The sequence below is a fragment of the Somniosus microcephalus genome, unplaced genomic scaffold (genome assembly GCF_052327205.1).
Source record: "Somniosus microcephalus isolate GS21.2 unplaced genomic scaffold, FLI_Smic_1.0 scaffold148, whole genome shotgun sequence".
Lineage (NCBI taxonomy): Eukaryota > Metazoa > Chordata > Chondrichthyes > Squaliformes > Somniosidae > Somniosus > Somniosus microcephalus.
The window spans coordinates 38035-64557 of NW_028225335.1; the positions used below are offsets into that span (position 1 = coordinate 38035).

Here is a 26523-nt window from a genome sequence, read left to right on the forward strand (position 1 = left end):
CCAGGACCAGCTGCTAGTGGGCATGCTCAGGGGCCCAGAGTCCCAGGACCAGCTGCTAGTGCGCATGCTCAGGGGCGGAGTCCCAGGACCAGCTGCTAGTGGGCATGCTCAGGGGCAGAGTCCCAGGACCAGCTGCGAGTGCGCATGCTCAGGGGCAGAGTCCCAGGACCAGCTGCTAGTGGGCATGCTCAGGGGCAGAGTCCCAGGACCAGCTGCTAGTGGGCATGCTCAGGGGGCAGAGTCCCAGGACCAGCTGCTAGTGCGCATGCTCAGGGGCAGTGTCCCAGGACCAGCTGCTAGTGGGCATGCTCAGGGGCAGAGTCCCAGGACCAGCTGCTAGTGGGCATGCTCAGGGGGCAGAGTCCCAGGACCAGCTGCTAGTGGGCAAGCTCAGGGGCAGCGGAGTCCCAGGACCAGCTGCGAGTGCGCATGCTCAGGGGCAGAGTCCCAGGACCAGCTGCGAGTGCGCATGCTCAGGGGCAGAGTCCCAGGACCAGCTGCTAGTGCGCATGCTCAGGGGCAGAGTCCCAGGACCAGCTGCTAGTGCGCATGCTCAGGGGCCTAGTCCCAGGACCAGCTGCTAGTGGGCATGCTCAGGGGCAGAGTCCCAGGACCAGCTGCTAGTGGGCATGCTCAGGGGCAGAGTCCCAGGACCAGCTGCTAGTGGGCATGCTCAGGGTCAGAGTCCCAGGACCAGCTGCTAGTGGGCATGCTCAGGGGCAGAGTCCCAGGACCAGCTGCTAGTGGGCATGCTCAGGGGCAGAGTCCCAGAACCAGCTGCTAGTGGGCATGCTCAGGGGCAGAGTCCCAGGACCAGCTGCTAGTGGGCATGCTCAGGGGCAGAGTCCCAGGACCAGCTGCTACTGCGCATGCTCAGGGGCCTAGTCCCAGGACCAGCTGCTAGTGGGCATGCTCAGGGGCCTAGTCCCAGGACCAGCTGCTAGTGGGCATGCTCAGGGGGCAGAGTCCCAGGACCAGCTGCGAGTGCGCATGCTCAGGGGCAGAGTCCCAGGACCAGCTGCTAGTGCGCATGCTCAGGGGCCCAGAGTCCCAGGACCAGCTGCTAGTGCGCATGCTCAGGGGCGGAGTCCCAGGACCAGCTGCTAGTGGGCATGCTCAGGGGGCAGAGTCCCAGGACCAGCTGCGAGTGCGCATGCTCAGGGGCAGAGTCCCAGGACCAGCTGCTGGTGTGCATGCTCAGGGGCCTAGTCCCAGGACCAGCTGCTAGTGGGCATGCTCAGGGGCCCAGAGTCCCAGGACCAGCTGCTAGTGCGCATGCTCAGGGGCAGAGTCCCAGGACCAGCTGCTAGTGGGCATGCTCAGGGGCAGAGTCCCAGGACCAGCTGCTAGTGCGCATGCTCAGGGGCAGAGTCCCAGGACCAGCTGCTAGTGGGCATGCTCAGGGGCAGAGTCCCAGGACCAGCTGCTAGTGGGCATGCTCAGGGGCAGAGTCCCAGGACCAGCTGCTAGTGCGCATGCTCAGGGGGCAGAGTCCCAGGACCAGCTGCTAGTGCGCATGCTCAGGGTCAGAGTCCCAGGACCAGCTGCTAGTGGGCATGCTCAGGGGGCAGAGTCCCAGGACCAGCTGCTAGTGCGCATGCTCAGGGTCAGAGTCCCAGGACCAGCTGCGAGTGGGCATGCTCAGGGGCAGAGTCCCAGGACCAGCTGCTAGTGCGCATGCTCAGGGGGCAGAGTCCCAGGACCAGCTGCTAGTGCGCATGCTCAGGGTCAGAGTCCCAGGACCAGCTGCTAGTGCGCATGCTCAGGGGCAGAGTCCCAGGACCAGCTGCTAGTGCGCATGCTCAGGGTCAGAGTCCCAGGACCAGCTGCGAGTGCGCATGCTCAGGGGCAGAGTCCCAGGACCAGCTGCTAGTGGGCATGCTCAGGGGCAGAGTCCCAGGACCAGCTGCTAGTGGGCATGCTCAGGGGGCAGAGTCCCAGGACCAGCTGCTAGTGCGCATGCTCAGGGGCAGTGTCCCAGGACCAGCTGCTAGTGGGCAAGCTCAGGGGCAGCGGAGTCCCAGGACCAGCTGCGAGTGCGCATGCTCAGGGGCAGAGTCCCAGGACCAGCTGCGAGTGCGCATGCTCAGGGGCAGAGTCCCAGGACCAGCTGCTAGTGCGCATGCTCAGGGGCAGAGTCCCAGGACCAGCTGCTAGTGCGCATGCTCAGGGGCCTAGTCCCAGGACCAGCTGCTAGTGGGCATGCTCAGGGGCAGAGTCCCAGGACCAGCTGCTAGTGGGCATGCTCAGGGGCAGAGTCCCAGGACCAGCTGCTAGTGGGCATGCTCAGGGTCAGAGTCCCAGGACCAGCTGCTAGTGGGCATGCTCAGGGGCAGAGTCCCAGGACCAGCTGCTAGTGGGCATGCTCAGGGGCAGAGTCCCAGAACCAGCTGCTAGTGGGCATGCTCAGGGGCAGAGTCCCAGGACCAGCTGCTAGTGGGCATGCTCAGGGGCAGAGTCCCAGGACCAGCTGCTACTGCGCATGCTCAGGGGCCTAGTCCCAGGACCAGCTGCTAGTGGGCATGCTCAGGGGCCTAGTCCCAGGACCAGCTGCTAGTGGGCATGCTCAGGGGGCAGAGTCCCAGGACCAGCTGCGAGTGCGCATGCTCAGGGGCAGAGTCCCAGGACCAGCTGCTAGTGGGCATGCTCAGGGGCCCAGAGTCCCAGGACCAGCTGCTAGTGCGCATGCTCAGGGGCGGAGTCCCAGGACCAGCTGCTAGTGGGCATGCTCAGGGGGCAGAGTCCCAGGACCAGCTGCGAGTGCGCATGCTCAGGGGCAGAGTCCCAGGACCAGCTGCTGGTGTGCATGCTCAGGGGCCTAGTCCCAGGACCAGCTGCTAGTGGGCATGCTCAGGGGCCCAGAGTCCCAGGACCAGCTGCTAGTGCGCATGCTCAGGGGCAGAGTCCCAGGACCAGCTGCTAGTGGGCATGCTCAGGGGCAGAGTCCCAGGACCAGCTGCTAGCGCGCATGCTCAGGGGCAGAGTCCCAGGACCAGCTGCTAGTGGGCATGCTCAGGGGCAGAGTCACAGGACCAGCTGCTAGTGGGCATGCTCAGGGGCAGAGTCCCAGGACCAGCTGCTAGTGCGCATGCTCAGGGGGCAGAGTCCCAGGACCAGCTGCTAGTGCGCATGCTCAGGGTCAGAGTCCCAGGACCAGCTGCTAGTGCGCATGCTCAGGGGCAGAGTCCCAGGACCAGCTGCTAGTGCGCATGCTCAGGGTCAGAGTCCCAGGACCAGCTGCTAGTGCGCATGCTCAGGGGCAGAGTCCCAGGACCAGCTGCTAGTGCGCATGCTCAGGGGGCAGAGTCCCAGGACCAGCTGCTAGTGCGCATGCTCAGGGTCAGAGTCCCAGGACCAGCTGCTAGTGCGCATGCTCAGGGGCCCAGAGTCCCAGGACCAGCTGCTAGTGGGCATGCTCAGGGGCAGAGTCCCAGGACCAGCTGCTAGTGGGCATGCTCAGGGGCGGAGTCCCAGGACCAGCTGCTAGTGGGCATGCTCAGGGGCAGAGTCCCAGGACCAGCTGCTAGTGCGCATGCTCAGGGGCAGAGTCCCAGGACCAGCTGCTAGTGGGCATGCTCAGGGGCAGAGTCCCAGGACCAGCTGCTAGTGCGCATGCTCAGGGGCAGAGTCCCAGGACCAGCTGCTAGTGGGCATGCTCAGGGGCAGAGTCCCAGGACCAGCTGCTAGTGGGCATGCTCAGGGGCAGCAGAGTCCCAGGACCAGCTGCTAGTGGGCATGCTCAGGGGCAGAGTCCCAGGACCAGCTGCTAGTGCGCATGCTCAGGGGCAGAGTCCCAGGACCAGCTGCTAGTGGGCATGCTCAGGGGCAGAGTCACAGGACCAGCTGCTAGTGGGCATGCTCAGGGGCAGAGTCCCAGGACCAGCTGCTAGTGGGCATACTCAGGGGCAGCAGAGTCCCAGGACCAGCTGCTAGTGCGCATGCTCAGGGGGCAGAGTCCCAGGACCAGCTGCTAGTGGGCATGCTCAGGGGGCAGAGTCCCAGGACCAGCTGCTAGTGGGCATGCTCAGGGGGCAGAGTCCCAGGACCAGCTGCTAGTGGGCATGCTCAGGGGCAGAGTCCCAGGACCAGCTGCTAGTGGGCATGCTCAGGGGCAGAGTCCCAGGACCAGCTGCTAGTGCGCATGCTCAGGGGGCAGAGTCCCAGGACCAGCTGCTAGTGGGCATGCTCAGGGGCCCAGAGTCCCAGGACCAGCTGCTAGTGGGCATGCTCAGGGGCCCAGAGTCCCAGGACCAGCTGCTAGTGGGCATGCTCAGGGGCAGAGTCCCAGGACCAGCTGCTAGTGCGCATGCTCAGGGGCAGAGTCCCAGGACCAGCTGCTAGTGGGCATGCTCAGGGGCCAGAGTCCCAGGACCAGCTGCTAGTGCGCATGCTCAGGGGCAGAGTCCCAGGACCAGCTGCTAGTGGGCATGCTCAGGGGCAGAGTCCCAGGACCAGCTGCTAGTGCGCATGCTCAGGGTCAGAGTCCCAGGACCAGCTGCTAGTGCGCATGCTCAGGGGCAGAGTCCCAGGACCAGCTGCTAGTGCGCATGCTCAGGGGCAGAGTCCCAGGACTAGCTGCTAGTGCGCATGCTCAGGGGCAGAGTCACAGGACCAGCTGCTAGTGCGCATGCTCAGGGGCAGAGTCACAGGACCAGCTGCTAGTGCGCATGCTCAGGGGCAGAGTCCCAGGACCAGCTGCTAGTGCGCATGCTCAGGGGGCAGAGTCCCAGGACTAGCTGCTAGTGCGCATGCTCAGGGGCAGAGTCACAGGACCAGCTGCTAGTGCGCATGCTCAGGGGCAGAGTCACAGGACCAGCTGCTAGTGCGCATGCTCAGGGGCAGAGTCCCAGGACCAGCTGCTAGTGCGCATGCTCGGGGACGAAACTCTGGGTGACGGTCGTTAACGGTTGAAGAGTCGGAATGACGGGCCGAAAGCGAGTTTTCTCAGTTAGACGGACGAGTGGAGAGGGACGGGGAAATAAATGACGGTAAACACAAACCTGGTAGTTTTAGGTTCCCGGAAAGCGAACGGAGCGGATTCAGCCTCGCGGAGCCTCAGACACGGGACCGGGGCCGGCGGCCCCACTGACGTCATCGTCTCATAAACATGCGACGCGGGTCCTCGGCCTGATTGACGGGTGCTTCCGACCAATAGAGAGCGAGCCGGCGGCGGGTCCTCCAACCAATCGGGGAGCCCGAAGGGCGGGGCTAGCGGCACCCAGTGGGCGGGGCTAGCGGCACCCAGTGGGCGGGGCTGGAGGGGCGAGCCGGCGGCGGGTCCTCCAACCAATCGGGGAGCCCGAGGGGCGGGACTAGCGGCACCCAGTGGGCGGGGCTGGAGGAGCGAACCGGCGGCGGATCCTCCAACCAATCGGGGAGCCCGAGGGGCGGGACTAGCGCCGGCTGATTGTCTGATCCGCAGGGCAGCGAGTTTCTCCAGTCCCGTGTTCAGGGCCCGGGGAGGCTGTGGGCCTTTATTCCCCGCATTGGACACAAGGCTCTTTGTCTCAGGCATATGGTGACGTCGCACTGAAGCTTTCCTCCCTCCTTTACAAAGATGGCTGCCGTTAACCTGGGCCTGTATATGTTCCGATGTAGTCCTCCCACCACTGGGAGCGACATTGATGCGTTCGTGCGACACAGCTCTACCGCGTAGGCGCAGGGCCGCTCATTTTTTGCCGCGCAGGCGCAGTGCCGCTCCCCTGCCCTCCGGCGCAGGCGCAGTGCCGCTCCCCTGCCCTCCGGCGCAGGCGCAGTGCCTCTCCCCTGCTGTGTGCTGGGCCGGGCGGCGCGGGTTGATCGGTGAGTGAGGGTCAGACACAGGCTGGTTGCCCGGGTTACAGGGCCCGCTCTGTGATTGAGGGAACTCGGCCCGACAGCGGCTGCTCAGCCCCGAGTTTAGATCACAGCGAGGGAGGGAGGGTCACAGCGCTGGTTCTAGGCTGGCGCTCTGTGACTGAGGGAACTCCGCTCCATTCAGCACCCGGCCCGACAGCGGCTGCTCAGCCCCGAGTTTCACAGGGTCACCGCTCCGGGCAGTAACTCCGCACAGAAAATGGCGCATTTCCGCCCAGAGCAGTGAGAATGGGGGAGTCTCAGGAGGCCGGAAATTTACTGTGAGTAAAATCTCCAAACTAAACACACAGCCCCGCAACTGGGGATCTGAGGAAAATCTCCAAACTAAACACACAGCCCCGCAACTGGGGATCTGAGGAAAATCTCCAAACTAAACACACAGCCCCGCAACTGGGGATCTGAGGAAAATCCCCAAACTAAACACACAGCCCCGCAACTGGGGATCTGAGGAAAATCCCCCAAACTAAACACACAGCCCTGCAACTGGGGATCTGAGGAAAATCTCCAAACTAAACACACAGCCCCGCAACTGGGGATCTGAGGAAAATCTCCAAACTAAACACACAGCCCCGCAACTGGGGATCTGAGGAAAATCTCCAAACTAAACACACAGCCCCGCAACTGGGGATCTGAGGAAAATCTCCAAACTAAACACACAGCCCCGCAACTGGGGATCTGAGCAAAGGCACAAAATCAAACAAATACTCCGCCTTCACATTGGATTATTAGTAAGCAGATTAAAAGTCTACATTACATTATTTCACGCTTTCAATGTTGTTCTTATTTTCTGCTTTGCCACAATTAGATCTCCCGGTGAATGATGGTGTGATTGACGAAGGTGCTCACCTCGAAGTAAACAGGGATTGTCGACTGAGGAACAACAGCCGGTTAACCAGCACAGGATTGTGAGCACCAACCGGAGAGAACCCTTCCGATTCAAAGAGCTTCCAGAGACCGACTGGGGAGCAAGGTAAGAGAAAGTCCCATTGACTCAGTGATACGCTTATCAATTACTTCATAAAAGGTGATGAGTCGAAGAAGAGATGATGAGTCGAAAGAAGAGATGAATAAGGCTTTTATTAGCTAAGAAGAGACCATGCTTCTTCGTGAGTGACTGAACAAGTCTGAACGAAACCCACACAGTGGTGGGTGGAGTCAGCTGAGGCATGCCTCCATACACAGCGCCACCCAGAGGTGGCAATATACAATACAGTGGTTTACCACATTCACCCCTTGTTTAATGTGAAGTCCGGCGGGGTGAAGGGTACTACAAGTTAAGTCTATCAGGAGGCCTTGTCTGACGTCCTGATCGTCGTGGTGGCGGCGGTGGTGTTGCAGCATCCGACGTCGGGTCTGGTGTCTGGGTGGTTGGCGAAGATTCCTGGGGCTTTGGCATGCGTCTGCAGGGGTTGGGTTGGGAGGGGTGGTGGGGGATAACAGTGGTAAGGGGGATAACGGTGGTAAGGGGGATAACGGTGGTAATTCAGGGGTACCCGAGGGTGCGAGATCTCGTATGGAGACCGTGTCCTCCCGCCCGTCTGGGTATGTCACCCAGGCATACTGGGGGTTGGCGTGTAGGAGGTGCACCCGCTCGACCAGGGGGTCCGTTTTATGCGTCCTCACGTGCCTCCGCAGTAGGACGGGCCCAGGAGAAGTCAACCATGCCGGTAGCGAGGTTCCCGATGTAGACTTCCGGGGGAAAACGAACATTTTCTCATGAGGGGTCGCATTAGTGGCAGTACAAAGCAGTGACCGAATGGAGTGAAGCGCTGCAGGGAGGACCTCCTGCCAGCGGGAGGTCGGAAGGCCCTTAGATTTTAGTGCTAAGAGGACTGCCTTCCAAACCGTTGCGTTCTCCCTTTCCACCTGGCCGTTCCCCCGGGGGTTGTAACTGGTGGTCCTGCTCGTGGCGATACCTCTTGTTAGCAGGTACTGCCGAAGTTCGTCGCTCATGAACGATGAGCCCCTGTCGCTATGTATATAGCTGGGGAACCCGAACAGAGCGAAGATGTCATTCAGACACTTGATGACCGTGGTACTGGTCATGTCTGGGCAAGGGATGGCAAAGGGGAAACGGGAGTACTCATCAACTATGTTGAGGAAGTACACATTGCGGTCAGCGGAGGGGAGGGGCCCTTTAAAATCGACGCTCAGGCGTTCGAAGGGGCGGGTGGCCTTGATCAGGCTTGCTCTGTCCGGCCTATAGAAGTGCGGTTTGCACTCGGCGCAGATTTGGCAGCTCTTGGTCATGGTCCTGACCTCCTCGATGGAGTAGGGCAGGTTACGGGATTTGATAAAATGGAAAAACCTGGTGACCCCCGGGTGGCAGAGGTCATTGTGGAGGGACTGCAGCCTATCACTCTGCGCGTTGGCGCATGTACCACGTGATAGGGCATCTGGGGGCTCATTGAGTTTCCCTGGCCGATACAAGATATCATAATTGTAGGTGGAGAGTTCGATTCTCCACCTCAAGATCTTGTCGTTCTTGATTTTACCCCTCTGCTTATTATTAAACATAAAAGCTACTGAACGCTGGTCAGTGAGCAGGGTAAATCGTTTCCCGGCCAGGTAATGCCTCCAGTGACGCACCGCTTCTACAATAGCCTGGGCCTCCTTTTCGACGGAGGAGTGTCTCGTCTCGGGGCCCTGGAGGGTCCTTGAGAAAAAGGCCACGGGTCTGCCCGCCTGGTTAAGGGTCGCGGCTAGGGCGAAGTCGGAGGCATCGCTCTCCACTTGGAAGGGGATGGACTCATCCACCGCGTGCATTGCGGCCTTCGCGATATCGTTCTTGATAAGAGTGAAGGCTGCACACGCCTCTGGTGTCAGGGGGAAGGAGGTGGCTTTGATGAGGGGCCTGGCTTTGTCTGCATAGAGGGGCACCCACTGGGCGTAGTAGGAGAAAAACCCCAGGCATCTCTTCAGTGCTTTTTGGCAGTGGGGAAGGGGTAGCTCCATTAGGGGGCGCATTCTGTCGGGGTCGGGCCCGATGACTCCGTTCTCCACCACGCAGCCGAGGATGGCCAGGCGCTTGGTGTGAAACATACATTTTTCCTTATTGTACGTTAGGTTCAGCCGTTGGGCCGTACGGAGGAAATTTGCTAGATTAACGTCGTGGTCCTGCTGGTCGTGGCCGCAGATGGTGACGTTATCCAAATAGGGGAAGGTTGCCCGCAGCGCGTTCTGGTCAACCATTCGGTCCATCTCCCTTTGGAAGACCGAAACCCCGTTGGTGACGCCGAAGGGGACCCTAAGGAAGTGGTAGAGGCGGCCGTTTGCCTCGAAGGCAGTATACTGGCGGTCCTCATGGCGGATGGGCAGCTGGTGGTACGCTGACTTAAGGTCGATGGTGGAGAATACTTTGTATTGCGCAATCTGATTGACCATATCAGATATGCGAGGGAGGGGGTACGCGTCCAGCTGGGTGTACCGGTTTATGGTTTGGCTGTAGTCGATTACCATGCGGCGTTTTGCAGTGGTTTTAACGACTACAACCTGGGCTCGCCAGGGGCTAGTGCTACCTTCGATAATGCCCTCCTTCAAGAGCCGCTCCACCTCAGAGCTGATAAAAGCTCTGTCCCCGGCACTGTACCGCCTGCTTTTGGTAGCGATGGGTTTACAGTCGCGGGTGAGGTTAGCGAACAGGGGAGGGGGGGGGGACTTTTAATGTGGAAAGGCTGCAGGTGGTTTGCAGCGGGCGATTTAAAAGTTGTTGGTTGCAGACTGTGAGTGGGGGGAGGGGTCCACCGTATGCTAGTGTGACACTCTTAAGGTGGCACTGAAAATCCAACCCTAGCAGGACGGCAGCGCAAAGACGGGGCAGGACTAGCAGTTTAAATTTTTGATATTCAGTGCCCCCTACTGACAGGGTCACCACACAGTAGCCGCTGATGTCCATTGACTGGGACTTGGACGCCATAGAAATGCGATGGTGCGTTGGCAGAATCGTGAGGGAGTGGCTACGTACCGTGTCGGGGTGGACGAAACTCTCTGTGCTCCCGCTGTCGATCAGGCAACTGGTGGCGCGGCCGTTTACCGCGATATCCATCATGGAGCTGGATAGATGGTGAGGGAGGGCTTGATCCAGCGTCACGGAGGCCAGTATGTGGCTTAGTGAGTCACTATAGTCATCCGCCGAGACGGTGGTCGGTTCCGGTGACGAAATGGCGGTTGAGTGCGTTGGATACGATGGCGGCGGATGCCATGCGGCCGGGGGTACACAAAATGGCGGATAAGATGGCTGCTCCCACGGCCCGCACGCTGCGCTGCTGGCTGGCTTCCCCTTGCAGGCGTTAGCGTAATGGCCTTTCTTCCCGCAGCCCGAGCAGGTAGCTGTCTTAGCTGGGCAGTGCGCTCTGGGATGTTTTAACTGGCCACAGAAATAGCATTTTTGGGCCTGGTTACTGGGCATCGAAGCAGTTCTTACCGGAGGCTGCTGTCTCGGTTGGGTCGCTGCAGCGGTTGGTGCCGGGGGCGGCGGTCCCGTGTCCCACGGTTTCGATTGCCATGTCTCGGCGCCGTTACGGGGGTATGCCTCGAGGTTTCGGTGGGCCTCCTCTAACGAGAGCGCAAGGGCAATGGCCGTCTTCAGGTCGGGTTCCTTGCTTTCTAGCAGTCTCTGCCGGGTGTGGTCTGACTGGAGGCCCCTGACGAAGGCATCACAGGCGAGTCCCTGCGCGTGCTCCACAGCCGTTACCGCTTTACAATCGCAGTCTCTGCAGAGTGCCAGTAGCGCCCGTGCAAATGCCCCTACCGATTCTCCCGGTTGCTGCCTGCGGGATCCCAAGAGGTGTCGGGCGTAAATTGTGTTCACTGGGCGCGTATATTGCCCTTTTAGTAGCTCGAGGGCCGCCACGTACGTATTAGAGTCCCGGATTAGCATATATACTTGATGGCTCACCTGGGCGGTCAAAATTTTCAGTTTGTGATCCTCCTCTGTAACCTGTGAGATTGCGAGGAAGGATTCAAAGCAGCTCAGCCAGTGTTCAAACTTGGCTGATGCACCCACATCTTGAGGGTCGAGGTCCAGGCGTGGTGGTCTGAGGGCTCTCAGCAATGTCTGCTGTATCCGTTGCTGTTGTTGCTCCTCAGGTGTCGCCATTTAACTTTTAGCTAATAAAATTGATACGCTTATCAATTACTTCATAAAAGGTGATGAGTCGAAGAAGAGATGATGAGTCGAAAGAAGAGATGAATAAGGCTTTTATTAGCTAAGAAGAGACCATGCTTCTTCGTGAGTGACTGAACAAGTCTGAACGAAACCCACACAGTGGTGGGTGGAGTCAGCTGAGGCATGCCTCCATACACAGCGCCACCCAGAGGTGGCAATATACAATACAGTGGTTTACCACACTCAGATACACACTAGTCCTGGAGATGGACTGGGGAGAAAGGTCAGAGAGAGTCCCATTGACTCAGATACACACTGGTCCTGGAGATGGACTGGGGAGAAAGGTCAGAGAGAGTCTCATTGACTCAGATACACACTGGTCCTGGAGATGGACTGGGGAGAAAGGTCAGAGAATGTCCCATTGACTCAGATACACACTGGTCTTGGAGATGGACTGGGGAGAAAGGTCAGAGAGAGTCCCATTGACTCAGATACACACTGGTCCTGGAGATGGACTGGGGAGAAAGGTCAGAGAGAGTCCTATTAAGAACATAAGAAGCAGGAGTAGGCCATATGGCCCCTCGGGCCTGCTCCGCCATTCAATAGGATCATGGCTGATCCGAACCTAGACTCACGTCCACTTCCCTGCCCTCTCCCCGTAACCTCTAATTCCCTTATCTGCTAGGAAAATGTCTATCTCCGTTTGAAATTTATTTAATGTCGCAGCTTCCACAGCTCTCTGGGGTAGCAAATTCCATGGATTTACTACCCTCTCAGTGAAGAAGTTTCTCCTCATCTCAGTTTTGAAAGGGCAGCCCCTTATTCTAAGATTATGCCCCCTAGTTCTAGTCTCACCCATCAGTGGAAACATCCTCACCGCATCCACCCGATCAAGCCCCCTCACAATCTTATATGTTTCGATAAGATCGCCTCTCATTCTTCTGAACTCCAATGAGTAGAGTCCCAATCTATTCAACCTTTCCTCATAAGTCAACCCCCTCATCTCCGGAATCAACCGAGTGAACCTTCTCTGAACCGCCTCAAGAGCAAGTATATCTTTTCTTAAATATGGAAACCAAAACTGCACGCAGTATTCCAGGTGTGGCCTCACCAATACCCTGTATAACTGCAGCAAGACTTCCCTGTTTTTATACTCCATCCCCCTTGCAATAAAAGCCAAGATTCCATTGGCCTTCCTGATCACCTGCTGCACCTGCATACTAACTTTTTGTGTTTCATGCACCAGGACCCCCAGATCCCTTTGTACTGTAGTACTTTGCAGTTTCTCTCCATTTAGATAATAACTTGCTCTTTGATTTTTTCTGCCAAAGTGCATAACCTCACACTTTCCAACATTATATTGCATCTGCCAAATCTCTGCCCACTCACTTAGCCTGTCTATGTCCTTTTGCAGGTTTTTTATGTCCGCCTCACTCACTGCTTTCCCTCCCATCTTTGTATAGTCGGCAAACTTGGATATGTTGCACTCGGTCCCTTCCTCCAAATCGTTAATATAGATTGTAAAGAGTTGGGGTCCCAGCACTGACCCCTGCAGAACACCACTAGTTACTGATTGCCAGCCCGAGAACGAACCATTTATCCCAACTCTTTGTTTTCTGTTAGATAGCCAATCTTCCAGCCATGCCAATATATTACCCCCAATCCTGTGATTTTTTATCTTGATCAGTAATCTTTTGTGTGGAACCTTGTCAAATGCCTTTTGGAAGTCCAAATACACTACATCCACTGGTTCCCCTTTATCCACCCTGTATGTTACATCCTCAAAGAATTTGAGCAAATTTGTCAAACATGACTTCCCCTTCGTAAAACCATGCTGACTCTGTCCTATTAAATTATGTTTATCCAAATGCTCTGTTACTGTTTCCTTAATAATGGACTCCAACATTTTGCCAACCACAGATGTTAGGCTAACTGGTCTATAGTTTCCAGCTTTTTGTCTACTTCCCTCCTTTAAATAAGGGTGTTACATTAGCAGTTTTCCAATCTGCCGGGACCTTTCCTGAGTCCAGGGAGTTCTGGAAAATGATCACCAATGCATCCACAATCCCTACCGCCACTTCTCTCAAGACCCTAGGATGTAGGCCATCAGGTCCGGGGGATTTATCCGCCTTAAGTCCCATTATTTTACTGAGTACCATCTCCTTAGTGATTTTAATCGTGTTTAGCTCCTGCCCCCTGTTTGTCCAGTGTTGGGATATTTTTAGTGTCCTCTACTGTAAAGACTGATACAAAATATTTGTTTAGCGTCTTTGCCATCTCCATGTTCCCCACCACTAGTTTCCCGGTCCCATCCTCTAAGGGACCAACGTTCACTTTAGCCACCCTTTTTCTTTTTATATAGCTGTAGAAACTCTTGCTATCTGTTTTTATATTTTTTGCTAGTTTACTTTCGTAATCTATCTTCCCTTTCTTAATTAATCTTTTAGTTATTGTTTGCTGGCTTTTAAATGCTTCCCAATCTTCTATCCTCCCACTAGATTTGGCTACTTTATATGCCCTTGTTTTCAGTCGGATACTATCCTTTATTACTTTACTAAGCCACGGATGGCTGTCTTTTCTTTTACTCCCCTTTTTCCTCAGTGGAATATATTTATCTTGAAAGATGTGAAATGTCCCCTTGAATGTAGACCACTGCTCTTGTACCGTCTTGCACTTTAATCTGTTTTCCCAGTCCACTTTAGTCAATTCTACTCTCATACCTTCATAGTCTTCTTTATTTAAGCTTAGTACGCTGGTTTGAGTTCCAACTCTCTCACCCTCAAACTGAATTTGGAATTCAACCATATTATCGTCACTCATTCCAAGGGGATCCTTTACTAGGACATTTTTTATTAATCCTGTCTCATTACACAGGACCAGATCTAAGATTGCCTGCCCCCTGGTTGGTTCAGTTACATACTGCTCAAGGAACCTGTCCCTAATACACTCTATGAACTCTTCCTCAATGCTGCCATGCCCAATTTGATTAGTCCAGTCAATATGAAAGTTAAAATCCCCCATGATTATAGCTGTTCCCTTATTACAAGCCCCAACTATTTCCTGATTTATACTCCGACCAACAGAGTTGCAACTGTTAGGAGGCCTATAGACTACGCCCACTAGTGACTTTTTCCTCTTATTATTCCTTATCTCCACCCAAACTGTTTCACTATTGTAGTGTCCGTGTGTAGATAAAGACTCTGAAGACAGGAGTTGGTTCATAGGTATTTACTAAGCAAGTCTGGGGGGGGGTTCTAAAGGATATACACAATACACAGGCTTATATAGCCCAAGTGGCAATTACCGGCATTACGCACACCTGGGGCTCTTAAAGGCACATACACCACAATTGCTCTTAAAGGCACATACACCACAATTGCTCTTAAAGGCACATACACCACAATTCCTCCCCTTCTAGCTAACTAGTACATCATATTTTAAGTAATTATTAATTACATGTTATATGCAAAATAATATACATTGCTGTATTAATTAATTATAAGTTAGTCTCTCAGGAGGCTTCCTGACTCGGTCCGGATAACGCCTCAGGGGTGTAGTAGTTTCTGGTGGTGTAGTAGGTTCTTCTGGCAAGGCTGATTCGGCTTGAAGGCCAGTGTCGGGTTCATCGGGTTCCAGTATCACCGGATTGGAGGTAGATATGGGTATCTCTACTTCATCGTTAGATGTATAGCGTGGTGGTGTAGGTTGTCCTTTTTCGGATGACTTGATGATTTGGTCAGCATGGCGCCTTATTATGCTTTCTCCGATGTCCACGGTATACATCAGTGGTCCTAGTCGTGTGCAGATAGTTCCAGGCTGCCATTTCTCGGTACGGTAGTCCCGGGCCAAAACCGGTTGGCCTATCTGGAAGGCCCTAGTTGGCCTTTCATTCATGCCCTGAAACTGCCGGTTCTCCACGTCCCTTCGGATGTTGGGCTTGACCAAATCCAGCCGGCATCTTAGGTTTCTATTGTAGAACATCATGGCGGGAGTTTGTTTTGTAACCACATGTGTTGCATTCCTATATGCAAATAAGAAGTTATCCACCTTGTGCTGAAGTTTTATGTCTTCATTACCCATGGCCTTTATGGCCTTCTTAAAGGTCTGGACAAACCTTTCAGCCAATCCATTGGTGGCAGGATGGTATGGGGCGGACGTGTAGTGCTTTACCCCATTGTTCTTTAAGAACTTTCTGAATTCTTCGGACACAAATTGCGGTCCATTATCAGAACATATCTGTTCCGGCAGCCCATTCCTGGCAAATATGGTCCTTAATACTGTGATGGTTTTTTCCGTGGTGGTGGAGGACATCTTTATTACCTCCGGCCACTTGGAGTGTGCATCAACTGCGATTAAGAACATTGAGTCCATAAATGGACCAGCAAAGTCGATGTGCACCCTTTGCCAGGGAGATGAGGGCCACTCCCATGGATGTAGAGGGGCCTGTGGTGGAGCATTTTGGACCTTCTGGCATCCTAGGCAGCTCTTGGTCATGTCTTCGATGTCTCCATCGATACCTGGCCACCATACAAACGCCCTAGCTAGGTTCTTCATTTTCACTCCACCCAGATGCCCTTCGTGAAGCTCCTTTAGCACTTTATCCTGGAGTTTGGGTGGAATCACCACTCTGGATCCACACATCAAGGTTCCTCGGCACACTGACAGCTGCCCTCTTCTTTGCGAGAATGCTGGCAACAGTGGTTCGCCATGTGCTGGCCATCCCTTCATTGTTAAATCGTAGACCCGTGAGAGAGTAGGGTCATTTCTTGTCTCCCTTTCAATGGCAGAATTTGTCACCGGTAGACATTCCACTATGGTAGAGTGGAATATCTCTACTGGGTCTACTGTAGGTGCCTCTTCTATCGTTGGCAACGGCAGGCGCGATAAACTGTCAGCATTCCCATGCTGTTTTGACCCTTTGTATTCAATGTTGTATTGGTGTGCCCCTAGAAAAAGGGACCACCTCTGTAGTCTTTGTGCCGTCATAATGGGGACACCTTTCTTAGGGTTGAATATGGAGATGAGGGGTTGATGGTCAGTCAGCAAGGTAAATTTTTGTCCGTGTAGGTAATGGTTGAATTTCTTCACTCCCCATACCAGGCTGAGTGCTTCCCTGTCTATCTGGGAATAGTTACGCTCAGCTGAGTTCAATGAGCGTGACGCAAAAGCTATCGGCCGTTCCGAGCCATCAGGGAATCTATGGGACAATACCGCTCCAATACCGTAAGGGGATGCATCGCACGCCAGTCTGATTGGTAGTGATGGGTTGTAATGAGCCAAAACTTTCTCGGATGTGATTAAGTCTTTACATTTATGGAAGGCACGTTTACAGTCTTCGTTCCATTTCCAAATCACTCCTGTGCGTAGAAGATCATTAAGAGGGTGTAGAATAGTTGATAAGTTCGGTAAAAATTTATGATAGTAATTTATTAATCCCAGGAATGACCTTAATTGTGAAACATTTTCAGGTGCTGGGGCTTTTATAACTGCTTCAATTTTTTCAGGTGACTTATGCAACCCTTCCTTATTAATTATGTGGCCACAATATATCTGATTTTGGAAAAATTCGCACTTGGGGCGATTTGCTCGTAGGCCCCGTTCTTTCAGCCTAGTGAGCACCTGCTCCAAATTGGCAAGGTGCTCGTTGTCGTTTTCTCCTGTTATAAGGATGTCGTCTAGGTAGCACTGAGTCCCCGGAATCCCTTGCAGGACTTGCTCCATAGCTCTTTGCCAGATAGCTGGAGCTGATGCTACTCCAAAAACCAGTCGATTGTACTGGTACAGGCCTTTGTGTGTGTTTATTGTGAGATACTTTTTAGAGGTCTCCTCAACCTCCATCTGTAGATATGCCTGTGCCAAGTCAATTTTTGTGAAACGTTTTCCTCCGGATAGTGAGGCGAAAATATCTTCTATCCTCGGAAGAGGATGCTGTACCGTGTGAAGGACCGGGTTTACAGTCACCTTAAAGTCCCCACAGATGCGAATTTTTCTCTGTTCCTCAGAGTTATTTTTCAATGCTTTTTTCATGACTGGAACGATGGGTGTTGCCCATTCGCTCCAATCTATTTTGGATAATACGCCTGCCTTTTCCAAATTCTCCAGCTCTGCCTCGACTGCCGGACGTATTGCGTATGGCACTGGTCTTGCCTTAAAAAATTTTGGAATTGCTGCATCTTCCACTTTTATTGAGGCGGTGATGCCTTTCAAGGTTCCTAGTTTCTCTTGAAACACTTCTTTGGCGTTGGCCAAGATGTCTTTTAATCATTCAGGTATGATGTCATCATTGTTTTTTTCCTTACTGGTCACCGTCAGTGCCTGAATGGAGTGCCAGTCTAAACGTATCTTCCTTATCCATTCACGTCCCAACAACGGTGGACCACCATCTTGTAGAATGTATAAATACAACTTTTGTATTTCTTTGCCGTTGTATACCACAGGCACCTTTATTTTTCCTTTGGGGTATACTTTCTGCCCCGTATATGTTTTTAAGATAATGGATGTGTCTTTTAGAGGTATATGTGAAAATAGCCTCTCGTAATCTCGTCGATTTATTACGGTTAGAGCTGATCCTGTATCTAGCTCCATTTTAACTGGGGACCCTGCTATTATGAGGGTAACCCAAATGGTCTGGTAATCTTCATTGGCAATTACATTATGTAATTTGAGCGAGCTTAGTCTCTTGTTCCCGGAGTCACTATCGCTCTTCTGGTCTTTGGAGCTACTGTCCGTCATCATTTGTACCTTTCTGTGTTTTTCCTTATTGATTCTCTTCCCGTTAGTGGATTTTTTATTTTCAGATCGGCATACACGTGGAATGTGTCCCATCTTCCCGCATCGCCTGCATGCTTTTTCTTTGAACCAGCAATCCCTCTGGTCATGGTTGGATCTGCCGCAGCGATAACATCTCTTGAAACCCCGTGTCATTTCATGGGGGCCGAAGTCCTGTGGCCTTTGCTGTATCTTTGCCGCTCCTATTGCACTGAAAGCCTTGTCCAGTGTTAAATCTTTTCCAGAAGACACCTTTTTTTGTGTTTCTACACTTAGGGGATCACAGATGAATTTGTCTTGCAGAGAATCTGCCAGTCCTGCCTCGAATTGGCAGTGTAGGGTATCAACAATCTCCTCAAAATTCTTGTCTATCGGTTCGGCTGGAGTGATTAAGTTGCGTAACAGCTTGTATGTTTCTGCGCCCATTAGATCCAGAAGCACTGAAGCTTTTTTTTCATCTTCTATTCCATTTGCGGTGCAAAACACCTCCACTCTTTCTACATATGTGGTCCAATCCTCTATCTTGTTATCAAAAACATCAATATTGCCAAAGTTAGGCTCTGTTTCGTTATCAAAAGCATCAATATTGCCAGACTTAGGCATTTCAAAAAAAAAATATGGCGCTTCCCGCGCTTTTTTTTCCCTCTGCAGCAACGATATGGCGCTTCCTGCGCTTTCCCGCCGCTGCTACCGATAACAACGCTGTTTTACTGTGGTTTCCGTTTATTCACTGTTGGAGACTCGTTCCCGACGGAGGTCTAAATGCTGACCTGCTTGCCGCGCTGGCCGTCTCCCGTCCTCGTCACCACTGTAGTGTCCGTGTGTAGATAAAGACTCTGAAGACAGGAGTTGGTTCATAGGTATTTACTAAGCAAGTCTGGGGGGGGGGGGGTTCTAAAGGATATACACAATACACAGGCTTATATAGCCCAAGTGGCAATTACCGGCATTACGCACACCTGGGGCTCTTAAAGGCACATACACCACAATTGCTCTTAAAGGCACATACACCACAATTGCTCTTAAAGGCACATACACCACAACTATCCTGATCCTTTGACCCAATATCATTTCTGACTATTGCAGTGATTCCATCCTTGATTAACATAGCAACCCCACCTCCCTTTCCTTCCTGTCTGTCCTTCCTAATTGTCAAATACCCTTGTATGTTTAGTTCCCAGTCATGATTATCTTGCAGCCATGTTTCCGTAATGGCCACCAGATCATACCCATGTGTAGTTATTTGCACCGACAACTCGTCAATTTTGTTACGAATGCTGCATGCATTCAGATAAAGAACTTTCAAATATGTTTTCTGACAATTTATTCCTGCTTTTACCCCTTTTACTACTTTACCTTTTTCATTATACATTCTGTCCCTTCCTGACACGCTCTGGTTTTTAATTCCTCCACTGCTACCTTGCTCTATTGCCTTCTCCGCTGTCATTTTTATTTTTCGCTCTCTTAAAACCTCCCCCCCACTAATTAGTTTAAAGCCCTCTCTACAGCCCTAGTTATTCGATTCGCCAGGATTCTAGTCCCAGCACTGGCCAAGTGAAGTCCGTCCCAACGGAACAGCTCTCTCCTGTCCCAGTACTGATGCCAGTGTCCCAGGAAGCAAAACCCATTTCTCCCACACCAGTCTTTGAGCCACGCATTTAACTCTCTAATTTTATTTACCCTAGCCAAATTTGCACGTGGCTCAGGTAGTAATCCAGAGATTATTACCCTTGTGGTTCTGCTTTTTAATTTGGCCCCTAGCTGCTCAAACTCCCTCAGCAGAACCTCCTTCCTTGTCCTATCTATGTCGTTGGTACCAACATGGACCACGGCAACTGGATCCTCCCCCTCCCACTCCAAGTTTCTCTCTAGCCCAGAGGAGATGTCCTTAACCCTGGCACCGGGCAGGCAACACAGCCTTCGGGACTCTCGCTCTCGGCTGCAAAGAACTCTATCTATCCCCCTAACGATACTATCCCCTACCACTACAACATTTCTTTTAACTCCCCCCACTTGAATGGCCCCCCGCTCCACGGTGCTGTTGCCAGGTTGCTCATCCTCCCCGCAGTCCCTGTTCCCATCCTCACAGGGAGTAAGAGCCTCAAACCTGTTGGACAAGAGCAAGGGCTGCGGCTCCTCCAACACTACCTCCTGGATCCCCGTACCTGCCTCACTTCTAGTCACACCATCCTGACCCTGGCCACGGACTACATCTGAATGAATTAATCTAATTGGTGTGACTACCTCCTGATACACAGAGTCCAGGTAACTCTCCCCCTCCCTGATGTGTCTCAGTGTTTGAAGCTCGGACTCCAGCTCTTCAACACGGAGCCGGAATTCCTCGAGCAGCCAACACTTACTGCAAATGTGATCACCGTGAGCATCAATGGTGTTCACCAGCTCCCACATATTGCAGCAGCAACACATCACCTGATCTCCCATTCTATGTAATTAATTACATTTATTAATATTATTTTTAAATACCCTCTGCTCTGATTCTAGATGATGAATATCGCACCTTAGAAACTATAAACCAGAGTTTAAGCTTAAAAAAAAAGAGAAATACTTACCAACCAATCACTTACCAGCTTTCTGGTGACATCACACTTGGATTAATTTTTACCTCTCTCCTTCCCTCCGAGTTCCGAGTTCGGAGACTGGTAAACCTTACCTGGTCTCTGGGGCCTTTTATAGCCCCGCTCTGCCGCTCGAGATTCCCGCCGACACTGTGAGGCCTTACCTGGTCTCTGGGGCCTTTTATAGCCCCGCTCTGCCGCTCGAGATTCCCGCCGACGCTGTAAGGCCTTACCTGGTCTCTGGGGCCTTTTATAGCCCCGCTCTGCCGCTCGAGATTCCCGCCGACGCTGTGAGGCCTTACCTGGTCTCTGGGGCCTTTTATAGCCCCGCTCTGCCGCTCGAGTTTCCCGCCGACGCTGCGAGGCCTTACCTGGTCTCTGGGGCCTTTTATAGCCCCACTCTGCCGCTCGAGATTCCCGCCGATGCTGTGAGGCCTTACCTGGTCTCTGGGGCCTTTTATAGCCCCGCTCTGCCGCTCGAGATTCCCGCCGATGCTGTGAGGCCTTACCTGGTCTCTGGGGCCTTTTATAGCCTCGCTCTGCCGCTGAAATTCCCGCCGACGCTGTGAGGCCTCACCTGGGTCTCTGAGGCCTTTTATGGCCCCGCTCTGCCGATCGAGATTCCCGCCGACGCTGTGATGCCTTACCTGGTCTCTGGGGCCTTTTATAGCCCCGCTCTACCGCTCGAGATTCCCGCCGACACTGTGAGGCCTTACCTGGTCTCTGGGGCCTTTTATAGTCCCGCTCTGCCGCTCGAGATTCCCGCCGACGCTGTGAGGCCTTACCTGGTCTCTGGGGCCTTTTATAGCCCCGCTCTGCCGCTCGAGATTCCCGCCGACGCTGTGAGGCCTTACCTGGGTCTCTGGGTCCTTTTATAGCCCCGCTCTGCCGCTCGAGTTTCCCACCGACACTGTGAGGCCTTACCTGGTCTCTCGGGCCTTTTATAGTCCCGCTCTGCCGCTCGAGATTCCCGCCGATGCTGTGAGGCCTTACCTGGTCTCTTGGGGCCTTTTATAGCCCCGCTCTGCCGCTCGAGATTCCCGCCGACGCTGTAAGGCCTTACCTGGGTCTCTGGGGCATTTTATAGCCCCGCTCTGCCGCTCGAGATTCCCGCCGACGCTGTGAGGCCTTACCTGGGTCTCTGGGTACTTTTATAGCCCCGCTCTGCCGCTCGAGATTCCCGCCGACGCTGTAAGGCCTTACCTGGTCTCTGGGGCCTTTTATAGCCCCGCTCTGCCGCTCGAGATTCCCGCCAACGCTCTGAGGCCTTACCTGGTCTCTGGGGCCTTTTATAGCCCCGCTCTGCCGCTCGAGATTCCCGCCGACGCAGTGAGGCCTCACCTGGTCTCTGGGGCCTTTTATAGCCCCGCTCTGCCGCTCGAGTTTCCCGCCGACGCTGTGATATACACTGGTCCTGGAGATGGACTGGGGAGAAAGGTCAGAGAGTCCCATTGACTCAGATACACACTGGTCCTGGAGAAGGACTGGGGAGAAAGGTCAGAGAGAGTCCCATTGACTCAGATACACACTGGTCCTGGAGATGGACTGGGGAGAAAGGTCAGAGAGAGTCCCATTGACTCAGATACACACTGGTCCTGGAGATGGACTGGGGAGAAAGGTCAGAGAGAGTCCCATTGACTCAGATAATCAGAGTGTGAAAGGCTTAGAGGGTGCAGAATTCTTAAAGTGCATCCAGGAGAGCTTTTTGAGCCAGCATGTAGAAAGTCCTACAAGAGAGGGGGCGGTACTGGATCTAATTCTAGGGAATGTGGCCGGCCAAGTGGAAGAAGTGTTAGTAGCTGAGCACTTTGGTGACAGTGACCATAATTCAGTGAGATTTAAGGTAGTCATGGAAAAGGACAGAGATGGACTGGAAATAAAGGTTCTAAATTGGGGGAAGGCCGATTTTAATAGGATAAGGCAGGATCTGGCCAAAGTGGACTGGGATCAGCTACTTGTAGGAAAATCCGCATCGGAGCAATGGGAGTCTTTCAGAAGGGAAATTGAGATCGTACAATGGCAACATGTTCCTGTAAAGGTCAAGGGTGGGTCCAAAAACCCCAGGGAACCTTGGATGTCAAGGGATATACGAGAATGGATTAGGAAAAAAAGGAGGGCTTTTGGCAGATACAAAAGGCTAAAGACAGAGGAAGCCCTAGAGGAGTATAAAAAGTGCAGGGGGATACTTAAAAAAGAAATTAGGAGAGCGAGGAGGGGCCATGAAATAACACTGGTGAGCAAAATCAAGGAAAATCCTAAGGTGTTTTATAAGTATATTAAGGGAAAGAGGATAACTAGGGAAAGAGTAGGGCCCATTCGGGACCAAAGTGGCAATCTGTGTGTGGAGCCGGAAGATGTAGGTGGGGTTCTAAATGAATTTTTTGCATCTGTTTTCACTATGGAGAAGGACGATGTCAACATAGATATAGGGCAGGGGGACTGTGATATACTCGAACATATTAGCATCGAGAAGGAGGAGGTATTGGCGGTTCTAGCAGGCTTAAAAGTGGATAAATCCCCAGGCCCGGACGAGATGTATCCCAGGCTGCTGTGTGAGGCAAAAGAGGAGATTGCAGGGGCTCTAACACAAATTTTCAGAACCTCTCTGGCCACAGGGGATGTGCCGGAGGACTGGAGAACAGCTAATCTAGTACCATTATTCAAGAAGAGTAGTAGGAATAAACCAGTGAACTACAGGCCAGTGAGCCTAACATCAGTGGTAGGGAAATTATTGGAAAAAATTCTGAGGGACAAAATTAGTCTCCACTTGCAGAATCAGGGATAGTCAGCATGGCTTTGTCAAGGGAAGATCATGTCTGACTAATTTGATTGAATTTTTTGAGGGGGTGACTAGGTGTGTGGATGAGGGTAGTGCAGTGGATGTGGCTTAGTGGCAGAAGGCAGAGGGTGATGGTGGAAGGTTGTTTTTGTGACTGGAAGCCTGTGTCCAGTGGGGTACCGCAGGGATCGGTGCTGGGTCCCTTGCTGTTTGTGGTCTACATTAATGATTTGGATGTGAATGTAAAAGGTATGATCAGTAAGTTCGCAGATGACACGAAAATTGGTGGGGTGGTAAATAGCGAAGAGGGTAGCCTCAGTCTGCAGGACGATATAGATGGGTTGGTCAGATGGGCGGAACAGTGGCAAATGGAATTTAACCCTGAAAAGTGTGAGGTGATGCACTTTGGAGGGACTAACAAGGCAAGGGAATACACAATGAATGGTAAGACCCTAGGTAAGACGGAGGGTCAGAGGGACCTTGGTGTGCATGTACATAGATCCCTGAAGGCAGCAGAACAGGTGGATAAGGTGGTTAAAAAGGCATATGGGATACTTGCCTTCATTAGCCGAGGCATAGAATATAAGAGCAGGGAGGTTATGGTGGAGCTGTATAAAACGCTGGTTAGGCCACAGCTGGAATACTGTGTGCAGTGCTGGTCACCTCACTATAGGAAGGATGTGATTGCTTTGGAGAGGGTGCAGAGGAGATTCACCAGGATGTTACCTGGGCTGGAGCGCTTCAGCTATGAAGAGAGACTGGACAGGCTGGGTTTGTTTTCCTTGGAGCAGAGAAGGCTCAGGGGGGACCTGATTGAGGTGTACAAAATTATGAGGGGCATAGATAGGGTAGATAGAAAGGAGCTTTTTCCCTTAGTAGAGGGGTCAATAACAAGGGGGCATAGATTCAAGGTAAGGGGCAGGAGGTTTAGAGGGGATTTGAGGAAGAACTTTTTCACCCAGAGGGTGGTTGGAATCTGGAACTCACTGTCTGAAAGGGTGGTGGAGGCAGAAACCCTCGCAACATTCAAGAAGCATTTGGATGAGCACTTGAAATGCCATAGCATACAAGGCTACGGACCAAACGCTGGAAAATGGGATTAGGTTAGACAGGGCTTGATGGCCGGCATGGACGCGATGGGCCGAAGGGCCTCTTTCCGTGCTGTATAACTCTATGACTCTATGACTACAGTTCAGTCTATGACACCCACAAGTTGTGTACTCAAACGGATCAAGCTTGGGGTTTGATGTGGTAAAAGGCGAACGAGATGAGAATGGAAATAATCTCGAGTCAGAAAAGGCCCAAAAATTAAACAGTCTGGAACAGAACATCAATTCGTCTTCTCTTATCATGGAGAAATCAAATATTTGACACACTGTGTGTTTGAAACAAAGCTTATTTATTCCCTGAAATAACAACAGAAAATGCTGGAAATACTCAGCAGGCCAGGCAGGATCCGTGGAGAGAGAAACAGAGTTAACGTTTCAGGTCTGGGACCCTTCATCAGAACTGGAAAAAGCTGGAGATGTAACAGATATTACTAAGGTAAGAGGCAGGAAAGTTATCCTGGGTGGATCTGAAACACGAAGGGTGGAAGTTCAGTTGGAATCCACGTGGAATAAGTTGGAACCGGAGACAGTTGCTGAGGAAAGAGATGTGGCTGTGAAACCGAGTCTTGGAAAATGTTGCAAATGGGGATGGCAAAATCATACAGCATGAAAAATGGGAGTAAGGGTTAAAGTCTGAAATTGTTGAACTCAATGTTGAGTCCAGAAGGCTGTAAAGTGCCTAATTGAAAGATGAGGTGCTGTTCCTCGAGCTTTATTTATTCACTATTGAAACAGAATATTAATCTCCAGCGCAGATACAGGAGTTATTAAGATCAGCAGAAACAAACCATGACTACTAGAATGAACATGGTTCAGTCCTCAATCTGATCACAGTAAATCATGTTCCATTCACTAATCTGGTCTTTTACCCAGCATTCCCTGCAGTGGACCACGTGCCGCACCCAGACTACAAGAGCCCAGCGCGCAGGCACGGGAGGGGCCGGTATATTGAGCATGGGCAGTGCGTTGCTGGAGTGGAGAGGGGCTGAAGCCGGGAGCGCGATGGTGCAGCGGGTAAAAATCGCGACGGAGAGAGTAATGGACCGGTAGGTGGGTGGGGAGGCTTCATAAACAACTCGTGCAGGAGGCAAGCCCCCAATAATAACCTGAAGATCCCGTGTTTGCAGTTGTGGGGATTTCTTCCCCTTACAGGCCCAGGATAACGGCAGCCATCTTTGTAAAGGAGAGCGGAAAGTTTCAGTGCGACGTCACCCTATGCCTGAGACAAAGAGCCATCTTTCTAAAGGATAGCGGAAAGTTTCAGTGCGACGTCACCCTATGCCTGAGACAAAGAGCCACCTTTGTAAAGGAGGGCGGAAAGTTTCAGTGCGACGTCGCCCTATGCCTGAGATAAAGAGCCATCTTTGTAAAGGAGAGCGGAAAGTTTCAGTGCGACGTCGCCCTATGCCTGAGACAAAGAGCCATCTTTGTAAAGGAGAGCGGAAAGTTTCAGTGCGACGTCACCCGATGCCTGAGACAAAGAGCCATCTTTGTAAAGGAGGGTGGAAAGTTTCAGTGCGACGTCACCCTGTGCCTGAGATAAAGAGCCATCTTTGTAAAGGAGAGCGGAAAGTTTCAGTGCGACGTCACCCTGTGCCTGAGACAAAGAGCCATCTTTGTAAAGGAGAGCGGAAAGTTTCAGTGCGACGTCACCCTATGCCTGAGACAAAGAGCCTTGTGTCCAATGCGGGGAATAAAGGCCCACAGCCTCCCCGGGCCCCGGGCCCTGAACAAGGGACTGGAGAAACTCGCTGCCCTGCGGATCAGACAATCAGCCGGCGCTAGTCCCGCCCCTCGGGCTCTCCGATTGCTTGGAGGACCCGCCGCCGGCTCGCTCCTCCAGCCCCGCCCACTGTGTGCCGCAAGCCCCGCCCCTCGGGCTACCCGATTGGTTGGAGGACCCGCCGGTGGCTTGCTCCTCCAGCCCCGCCCACTGGGTGCCGCTAGTCCCGCCCCTCGGGCTCCCCGATTGGTTGGAGAGCCCACCGCCGGCTCGCTCCTCCAGCCCCGCCCCGCTCGCTCCCTATTGGTCGGAAGCTGCCGTCAATCAGGCCGCGGGCCCGGGTGACGTGTCCCCGAGGAGATCACGTGCACCGTCCAAGTGCCGCCGCTCAGTCCGGGGCCTCGCGGACTCTGAGGTTTTTCTATTTCTCTCGATTCTCTCCCGATCCACCCCGCGCCATTCTCCACCCAATCGGAGCGGAGAAAACTCACTTCGCGTCACCGATTGTGACTCTGGAACTGACACCAAGGCCTTTTCCCCGGAATGGCCCCATGCCGACTCCGTCCGGCAGGATCCGAGTGGGGGGAGGGGGGTTGGTCTCCTCT

The 26523-nt window shown here is 53.1% G+C and overlaps 1 protein-coding gene and 1 long non-coding RNA gene across 3 annotated transcripts in view; one reads left to right on the plus strand and one right to left on the minus strand.

The window, feature by feature from the left end:
* The window catches only part of LOC147082187 (uncharacterized), a 21845-nt gene extending 16761 nt beyond the window's left edge, over nucleotides 1–5084 (minus strand). Inside the window, exon 1 of the mRNA XM_085980410.1 lies at nucleotides 5001–5084. The gene's annotated coding sequence lies outside the window, so the exon portion shown is untranslated. The remainder of the gene's footprint in view (nucleotides 1–5000) is intronic.
* Nucleotides 4845–25155, plus strand: LOC147082188 (uncharacterized). Of its 2 annotated transcripts, none has more exons than XR_015076244.1 (3): nucleotides 4845–4988; nucleotides 6662–6826; nucleotides 25069–25155. It is a non-coding gene; the product is annotated as an uncharacterized LOC147082188 (long non-coding RNA). The 2 variants fall into 2 exon arrangements; XR_015076243.1 differs by lacking the exon at nucleotides 4845–4988 and adding an exon at nucleotides 5810–6116.
* The last annotated feature ends 1368 nt before the right edge of the window (nucleotides 25156–26523 follow it).